Here is a 9,658-nt window from a genome sequence, read left to right on the forward strand (position 1 = left end):
CGGCGAAGTGGACCACGTGCCGCGGCGCTACGACTCGAAGGGGCGACGCAGCAGCAGCGCGCAGGTCGGGGCGACGACGGGGAAGACCTCAGGGCTGACGATTTGGCCTGGCTCCAGGAAGCCCCCCTCGACGTTGAAGCGCCCCCTGTTCGCGGGGCGGCGTACTTCCGCGCGAGTGCCTGCGGCAGCCTTCAACTCAGTAGCGGCCGGCTCCGGTGGCGTCTTCCCTCCCCGCTGCTGGTTGTCGCAAGCGATCCGGTCGCTCGCGGCTCCAGCAGTAGGTGAAGCACGCGGTGGCTTGTCAGTTCTCCACTCCTCAGATCACGACAATCGAGCCTGACGAGTCCCTTTACGGTTTGTTCGATCTATAGTTTGGCCACTCGGATACACTTTCCGAGTGCGAAAGCAATGATCTCGCGGCAGAAGTCCTCATGGTTGGCCCCCAGCGTAGCCCACCAGGATTTCCCCGTGGCGGGGGCGAAAGCGATGGTCCGTCGCATGGCAATGACGAGTACTACCCGCAAGCCCTCACTGCAGAACAAAGAGAAGAACTGCAACGTAGGAATGAGCAGACTCTATAGACCCCCATCGTTGGGGAGACCGCCAAGGCTGAGGCTTTGGAAGCCGCACGCGTAGCCACTTTGGCTGAACGTGTGCATCTAGAGAATCTCCAGAAGTCACTCAACGACCGCACTCGCAGGCCTTCCCCAAACTCCAGTCGACGGCAGTGACAATTGTTCCCGACTGGATTTCGAGATGAGTGTCAAGTATACTGCACTCCAATCCAGAATGTTGCAGCAGCCGCACGCATTGCGGATTCGATCCAACCATCCCGTTCCGAGGCTGGAAGAGTCCTAGAGTAGATTCGGACGCTGCTCAGATCGGCCGGAGAGCAGAATTCGGCTGTTTCTCAGTCGCGCAATAGGATACACAGCAGGTCCGTCAGGGCGGACACGGTCCAGTTGGCTCACAACCCAAGATCGCCCCGCGACGTGAAGATCGTGGTTTTCACCAGGACCAGTACCTGGATCGAGGCCACGGGCAGTTTGATCCTTGACATCACCGTGATGACCGTCGTCGAGTGCCTATGCCCCCTTCGAGGGGTGGTTCGTATGCGCCACGGCGGTATGATGACAGGCACCCATACGGTGATGAGCGGAGGTATCTAGTTGACCCCCGAGAGCCTAGGTTTGACGCAAGGTCAGTCCTCGTGCAGGGCCTGGTTGACAGAGGCAGGGCTAACTGAGAGGGTTTGGACAGGGATCGCCCGAGTGGAAGTGGATCATTTGTCTCTGGGCCCGAGTGTTCCAGTAGAGCCATTCGAACTGTTGAGATTCCTCCCAACTTCAGGTTGGCCACAAGAGTGAGCAAGTTTACTGGCGAATCAAAGCCAGATACATGGTTAGAAGATTGCCGCGTGGCCGTGCAAATTGGCGGAGGCAATGATGACGTTGCCATGAAGCATTTGCCGTTGATGCTAGAAGGGTCAGCTCGAGCCTGGTTGAATCAATTGGCCCCCGCTAGCATATTCAGCTGGGGAGACCTGGCCCGAGTGTTCATCAAAACATTCGAAGGCACCTGCAAACGTCCTGCTGGCTTACCTGAATTGCAACAATGTGTCTAGAAACCGAATGAAACTTTGAGGGATTACATCCAGTGTTGGACTACACTTCACCATGTGGTGGAGAATGTTTCAGAGCACTAAGCAGTTTGTGCCTTCAAGGAAGGTGTCCGGTATAGGGAGCTCATATTGAAATTTGGTCGCTTCGGGGCCATGTATCTGAACCGAATGATGGAGATAGCCACTCGGTATGTGAATGGCGAAGAAGAGGACTGACTCCATAGCAGAAAAGGAAAGGCTGTAGACCCAGACACCATAGGCAGGAACTCTAGTCGGAAACAAATTAAAGCGCAAAGCTGAGGTTGCTGGTCAGGCAGAAGCTGCAGTGGTAGCTCCTCAAGGCAAGTTCAAAGGGAAGGCCAAAGAGTAGTGGGTTCCTAAGAAAAAGAGAGACCAGTCGGTCCAAGATGTCTTAGATCTACCGTGTGCCATCCACACGAAGAAAGACGAAGATGGTAACCTGATTTTACCCAAGCATACCACTCGACAGTGCAGACTCCTGATTCAACAGTCCCGCGAAGGTCAGCTGAGTGAAAAGGGCTCCAACAAGGATGATGGTGAAGAAAAGGCAGAAGATTACCCGAAGGTCAACACCACTCTGGTAATATTTGTTGACGTTGGGAGCAAAAGTCGACTGAAAGTCATCAACTGAGAGGTGAACATGATTGCTCCGGCAACTACAACGTACCTCAAATGGTCAAAGACTCCCATTACCTTCGACCAGTTGGATCACCCAGCTCACGTTGCTATCCCCGGGCGACAAGCTCTGGTAGTGAATCCATTCGTCGGAGGCACTCGGCTGCGCAAAGTCCTCATGGATGGCACCAGTGGCTTGAACATTCTTTATGCTGAAACCCTCCAGGCAATGGACATTCTGATGTCCCGACTTAGTGAAAGCAACATGCAGTTTCACGGAGTCATCCCCGGGAAAAAGGCAAAGTCACTCGGTCAGATTGCTTTGGATGTGGTTTTTGGTGATTCGAAGAATTTTCGGAAGGAAAAGTTGACGTTTGAAGTGGTGGATTTTCACTATGCTTATCATGCTATTCTGGGCCGACCATCTTATGCTCGCTTCATGGCCCGTCCATGCTACGTGTACCTTCAGCTAAAGATGCTCGGACCCAAGGGCGTGATCACCATCACTGGGAATAGGCAGAGAGCTGAAGAATGTCTTCAAAAGGGATCCCAGATTGCTAATGAGCAGATGGCAGTAGTGGAATTGGAAGAGTACAAGAAGAACGCCAATCCAAGTGATTTGCTCCGCTCTAAGAAGCCTGCTTCTGAGTCTGCTTTTCAGTCGGCGGGTGAGACAAAGCAAGTTCACATTCACCCGGAAGATCCACTACTGCTCCAACCAATATCTCAACGACACTCGATAGTAAATAGGAGGCCGTGCTCATCCCGTTCTGATGTCTACTACACAACCTTCTTCTTGTAGACGTTGTTGGGCCTCCAAGTGTAGAGGTTTGTAGGACAGTAGCAAATTTCCCTCAAGTGGATGACCTAAGGTTTATCAATCCGTGGGAGGCGTAGCATGAAGATGGTCTCTCTCAAGCAACCCTGCAACCAAATAACAAAGAGTCTCTTGTGTCCCCAACACACCCAATACAATGGTAAATTGTATAGGTACACTAGTTCGGCGAAGAGATGGTGATACAAGTGCAATATGGATGGTAGATATAGGTTTTTGTAATCTGAAAATATAAAAACAGCAAGGTAGCAAGCGATAAAAGTGAGCGTAAACGGTATTGCAATGCTAGGAAACAAGGCCTAGGGTTCATACTTTCACTAGTGCAAGTTCTCTCAACAAGGATAACATAATTAGATCATATAACTATCCCTCGATCAACATGCAACAAAGAGTCACTCCAAAGTCACTAATAGCGGAGAACAAATGAAGAGATTATTGTAGGGTATGAAACCACCTCAAAGTTATCCTTTCTGATCGATCTATTCAAGAGTCCGTAGTAAAATAACATGAAGCTATTCTTTCCGTTCGATCTATCCTAGAGTTCGTACTAGAATAACACCTTAAGACACAAATCAACCAAAACCCTAATGTCACCTAGATACTCCAATGTCACCTCAAATATCCGTGGGTATGATTATACGATATGCATCACACAATCTCAGATTCATCTATTCAACCAACACAAAGAACTTCAAAGAGTGCCCCAAAGCTTCTACCGGAGAGTCAATACGAAAACGTGTGCCAACCCATATCCATAAGTTCACAAGGTCACTGAACCTGCAAGTTGATCACTAAAACATACATCAAGTAGATCACGTGAATATCCCATTGTCACCACAGATAAGCACATGCAATACATACATCAAGTGTTCTCAAATCCTTAAAGACTCAATCCGATAAGATAACTTCACAGGGAAAACTCAATCCATTACAAGAGAGTAGAGGGGGAGAAACATCATAAGATCCAACTATAATAGCAAAGCTCGCGATACGTCAAGATCGTACCATATCAAGAACACGAGAGAGAGAGAGAGAGATCAAACACATAGCTACTGGTACATACCCTCAGCCCCGAGGGTGAACTACTCCCTCCTCGTCATGGAGAACGCCGGGATGATGAAGATGGCCACCGGTGATGATTCCCCCCTCCGGCAGGGTGCCGGAACAGGGTCCCGATTGGTTTTTCTTGGCTACAGAGGCTTGCGGCGGCGGAACTCCCGATCTAGGTTTCTTTCTGGGGGTTTCTATATTTATAGGAATTTTTGGCGTCAGTCTCACGTCAGGTGGGTCTCCGAGTCGTCCACGAGATAGGGGGGAGCGCCCAGGGGGTAGGGCGCGCCCTCCACCCTCGTGGATGGCTCGGGACTCTTCTGGTCCAACTCTTTTACTCCGGAGGCTTCTTTTGGTCCATAAAAAATCATCAAAAATTGGCACGTCAATTGGACTCCGTTTGGTATTCCTTTTCTGTAAAACTCAAAAACAAGGAAAAAACATAAACTGGCACTAGGCTCTAGGTTAATAAGTTAGTCCCAAAAATCATATAAAACAACGTATAAATGCATATAAAACATCCAAGATGGATAATATAATAGCATGGAACAATCAAAAATTATAGATACGTTGGAGACGTATCAAACATCCCCAAGCTTAATTCCTGCTTGTCCTCGAGTAGGTAAATGATAAAACAAATTTTTTGATGTGGAATGCTACCTAACATATTTATCAATGTAATCTTCTTTATTGTGGCAAGAATATTCAGATCCATAAGATTCAAAACAAAAGTTTAATATTAACATGAAAATATTAATACTTCAAGCATACTAACAAAGCAATTATGTCTTCTCAAAATAACATGGCCAAAGAAAGTTCGTCCCTACAAAATCATATAGTCTGGCTATGCTCTATCTTCATCACACAAAATATTTAAATCATGCACAACCCCGATGACAAGCCAAGCAATTGTTTCATACTTTTGATGTTCTCAAACTTTTTCAATTTTCACGCAATACATGAGCATGAGCCATGGACATAGCACTATAGGTGGAATAGAATGGTGGTTGTGGAGAAGACAAAAAGGAGAAGATAGTCTCACATCAACTAGGTGTATCAACGGGCTATGGAGATGCCCATCAATAGATATCAATGTGAGTGACTAGGGATTGCCATGCAACGGATGCACTAGAGCTATAAGTGTATGAAAGCTCAACAAAAGAAACTAAGTGGGTGTGCATCCAACTTTGTTGCTCACGAAGACCTAGGGCATTTTGAGGAAGCCTATCATTGGAATATACAAGCCAAGTTCTATAATGAAAAACTCCCACTAGTATATGAAAGTGACAACATAGGAGACTCTCTATCATGAAGATCATGGTGCTACTTTGAAGCACAAGTGTGGTAAAAGGATAGTAGCATTGCCCCTTCTCTCTTTTTCTCTCATTTTTTTATTTGGGCCTTTCTCATTTTTTATGGCCTCTTTTTTTTTCTTCTTTTTTCTTCTTTTTCGTCCGGAGTCTCATCCCGACTTGTGGGGGAATCATAGTCTCCATCATCCTTTCCTCATTGGGACAATGCTCTAATAATGAAGATCATCACACTTTTATTTACTTACAACTCAAGAATTACAACTCAATACTTAGAACAAAAATATGACTCTATGTGAATGCCTCCGGCGGTATACCGGGATGTGCAATGATTCAAGAGTGACATGTATGAGAAATTATGAATGGTGGCTTTGCCACAAATACGATGTCAACTACATGATCATGCAAAGCAATATGACAATGATGGAGCGCGTCATAATAAACGGAACGGTGGAAAGTTGCATGGCAATATATCTTGGAATGGCTATGGAAATGACATAATAGGTAGGTATGGTGGCTGTTTTGAGGAAGGTATATGGTGGGTGTATGGTACCGGCGAAAGTTGTGCGGTACTAGAGAGGCTAGCAATGGTGGAAGGGTGAGAGTGCGTATAATCCACGGACTCAACATTAGTCATAAAGAACTCATATACTTATTGCAAAAATCTATTAGTTATCGAAACAAAGTACTACACGCATGCTCCTAGGGGTATAGATTGGTAAGAAAAGTCCATCACTCGTCCCCGACCGCCACTCATAAGGAAGATAATCAATAAATAAATCATGCTCCAACTTCATCACATAACGGTTCACCATACGTGCATGCTACGGGAATCACAAACTTTAACACAAGTATCTCTCAAATTCACAACTACTGTACTAGCATGACTCTAATATCACCATCTTCATATCTCAAAACAATCATAAAGAATCAAACTTCTCATAGTATTCAATGCACTTTATATGAAAGTTTTTATTATATCCCTCTTGGATGCCTATCATACTAGGACTAAATTCATAACCAAAGCAAATTACCATGCTGTTCTAAAGACTCTCAAAATAATATAAGTGAATCATGAGATTTCATCTATTTCTTCAAAATAAAATCATCGTCGTTCTCTAAAAGATATAAGTGAATCACTAGAGCAAACGACAAACTACTCCGAAAGATATAAGTGACGATCAATGAGTAGTTGAATAATTATGTAACTATGTGAAGACTCTCTAACATTTAAGAATTTCACATCTTGGGATATTATTCAAACAGCAAGCAAAACAAAATAAAACAAAATGACGCTCCAAGCAAAACACATACCATGTGGTGAATAAAAATATAGCTCCAAGTAAAGTTACCGATGAACGAAGACGAAAGAGGGGATGCCATCCGGGGCATCCCCAAGATTAGGCTCTTGGTTGTCCTTGAATACTACCTTGGGGTGCCTTGGGCGTCCCCAAGCTTAGGCTCTTGCCACTCCTTATTCCATAGTCCATCGAATCTTTACCCAAAACTTGAAAACTTCACAACACAAAACTCAACAGAAAACTCGTAAGCTCCGTTAGTATAAGAAAATAAATCACCACTTAGGTACTGTTGTGAACTCATTCTAAATTCATATTGGTGTAATATCTGCTGTATTCCAACTTTTCTATGGTTCATACCCTCCGATACTTCTCATAGATTCATCAAAATAAGCAAACAACACATAGAAAACAGAATCTGTCAAAAACAGAACACTCTGTAGTAATCTGCAACTCTATAATAATTCTGTAACTCCAAAAATCCTACCAAATTAGGAAAACCTGAGCAATTTGTGTACCAATCCAGAGCAAAAAGAATCAAATCAAAAGCATGTTTCTGTGAATTATCAAAACTAATTTACTGGGCGCAAAAGTTTCTAATTTTCAGCAGGATCAACACAACTATCACCGTAAGCTATCGTAAAGGTCTTAGTTGGCTCTTTATTCAAACAAAAGCTATAAAACATGATTACTACAGTAGCATAATCATGTGAACACACAAAAACAGTAAAGTTAAATATTGGGTTTTCTCCCAACAAGCGCTTTTCTTTAATGCCTTTTTAGCTAGGCATGAGGATTTCAATGATGCTCACATGAAAGATAAGAATTGAAACATAAAGAGAGCATCATGAAGAATATGACTAGAACATTTAAGTCTAACCCACTTCCTAAGCATAGGGATTTTGTGAGCAAACAACTTATGGGAACAATAATCAACTAGCATAGGAAGGCAAAACAAGCATAACTTCAAGATTTTCAACACATAGAGAGGAAACTTGATATTATTGCAATTCCTACAAACATATATTCCTCCCTCATAATAATTTTCAGTAGCATCATGAATGAATTCAACAATATATCCATCACATAAAGCATTATTTTCATGATGCACAAGCATAGAAATTGTATTACTCTCCACATAAGCAAATTTCTTCTCATGAATAGTAGTGGGAGCAAACTCAACAAAATAACTATCATTTGAGGCATAATCCAATTGAAAATTAAAATCAAGATGACAAGTTTCATGGTTATCATTATTCTTTATAGCATACATGTCATCACAATAATCATCATAGATAGAAACTTTGTTCTCATAATCAATTGGAACCTTTTCCGAAATAGTGGATTCATCACTAAGTAAAGTCATGACCTCTCCAAATCCACTTTCATAATTATCACAATAATATTCAACATCCTCAAAAATAGTGGGATCATTACTTCCTAAAGTTGACACTCTTTCAAACGACCAAACCCACTTTCATCAATATAATCATCATAAATAGGAGGCATGCTATAATCATAAAAAAAATTCTCATCAAAACTTGGGGGGACAAAAAAATATCATCTTCGTCAAACATAGCATCCCCAAGCTTGGGCTTTGCATATCATTAGCATCATGGATATTCAAGGAATTCATACTAACAACATTGCAATCATGCTCGTCATTCAAATATTTAGTGCCAAACATTTTAATGCATTCTTCTTCTAACACTTGAGCACAATTATCGGAATCCTTATTTTCACGAAATACATTAAAAAGATGAAGCATATGAGGCATCCTCAATTCCATTTTTTTGTAGTTTTCTTTTATAGACTAAACTAGTGATAAAAGAAGAAACAGAAAGATTCGATTGCAAGATCTAAAGATATACCTTCAAGCACTCACCTCCCTGGCAACGGCGCCAGAAAAGAGCTTGATGTCTACTACACAACCTTCTTCTTGTAGACGTTGTTGGGCCTCCAAGTGCAGAGGTTTGTAGGACAGTAGCAAATTTCCCTCAAGTGGATGACCTAAGGTTTATCAATCCGTGGGAGGCGTAGCATGAAGATGGTCTCTCTCAAGCAACCCTGCAACCAAATAACAAAGAGTCTCTTGTGTCCCCAACACACCCAATACAATGGTAAATTGTATAAGTACACTAGTTCGGCGAAGAGATGGTGATACAAGTGCAATATGGATGGTAGATATAGGTTTTTGTAATCTGAAAATATAAAAACAGCAAGGTAGCAAGCGATAAAAGTGAGCATAAACGGTATTGCAATGCTAGGAAACAAGGCCTAGGGTTCATACTTTCACTAGTGCAAGTTCTCTCAACAAGGATAACATAATTAGATCATATAACTATCCCTCGATCAACATGCAACAAAGAGTCACTCCAAAGTCACTAATAGCGGAGAACAAACGAAGAGATTATTGTAGGGTACGAAACCACCTCAAAGTTATCCTTTCTGATCGATCTATTCAAGAGTCCATAGTAAAATAACACGAAGCTATTCTTTCCGTTCGATCTATCCTAGAGTTCGTACTAGAATAACACCATAAGACACAAATCAACCAAAACCCTAATGTCACCTAGATACTCCAATGTCACCTCAAGTATCCGTGGGTATGATTATATTATATGCATCACACAATCTCAGATTCATCTATTCAACCAACACAAAGAACTTCAAAGAGTGCCCCAAAGCTTCTACCGGAGAGTCAAGACGAAAATGTGTGCCAACCCATATGCATAAGTTCACAAGGTCACTGAACCCGCAAGTTGATCACTAAAACATACATCAAGTAGATCACGTGAATATCCCATTGTCACCACAGATAAGCACATGCAATACATACATCAAGTGTTCTCAAATCCTTAAAGACTCAATCCGATAAGATAACTTCACAGGGAAAACTCAATCCATT

This window comes from Triticum aestivum, chromosome 7D (genome assembly GCF_018294505.1).
Source record: "Triticum aestivum cultivar Chinese Spring chromosome 7D, IWGSC CS RefSeq v2.1, whole genome shotgun sequence".
In the NCBI taxonomy this organism is placed as follows: domain Eukaryota; kingdom Viridiplantae; phylum Streptophyta; class Magnoliopsida; order Poales; family Poaceae; genus Triticum; species Triticum aestivum.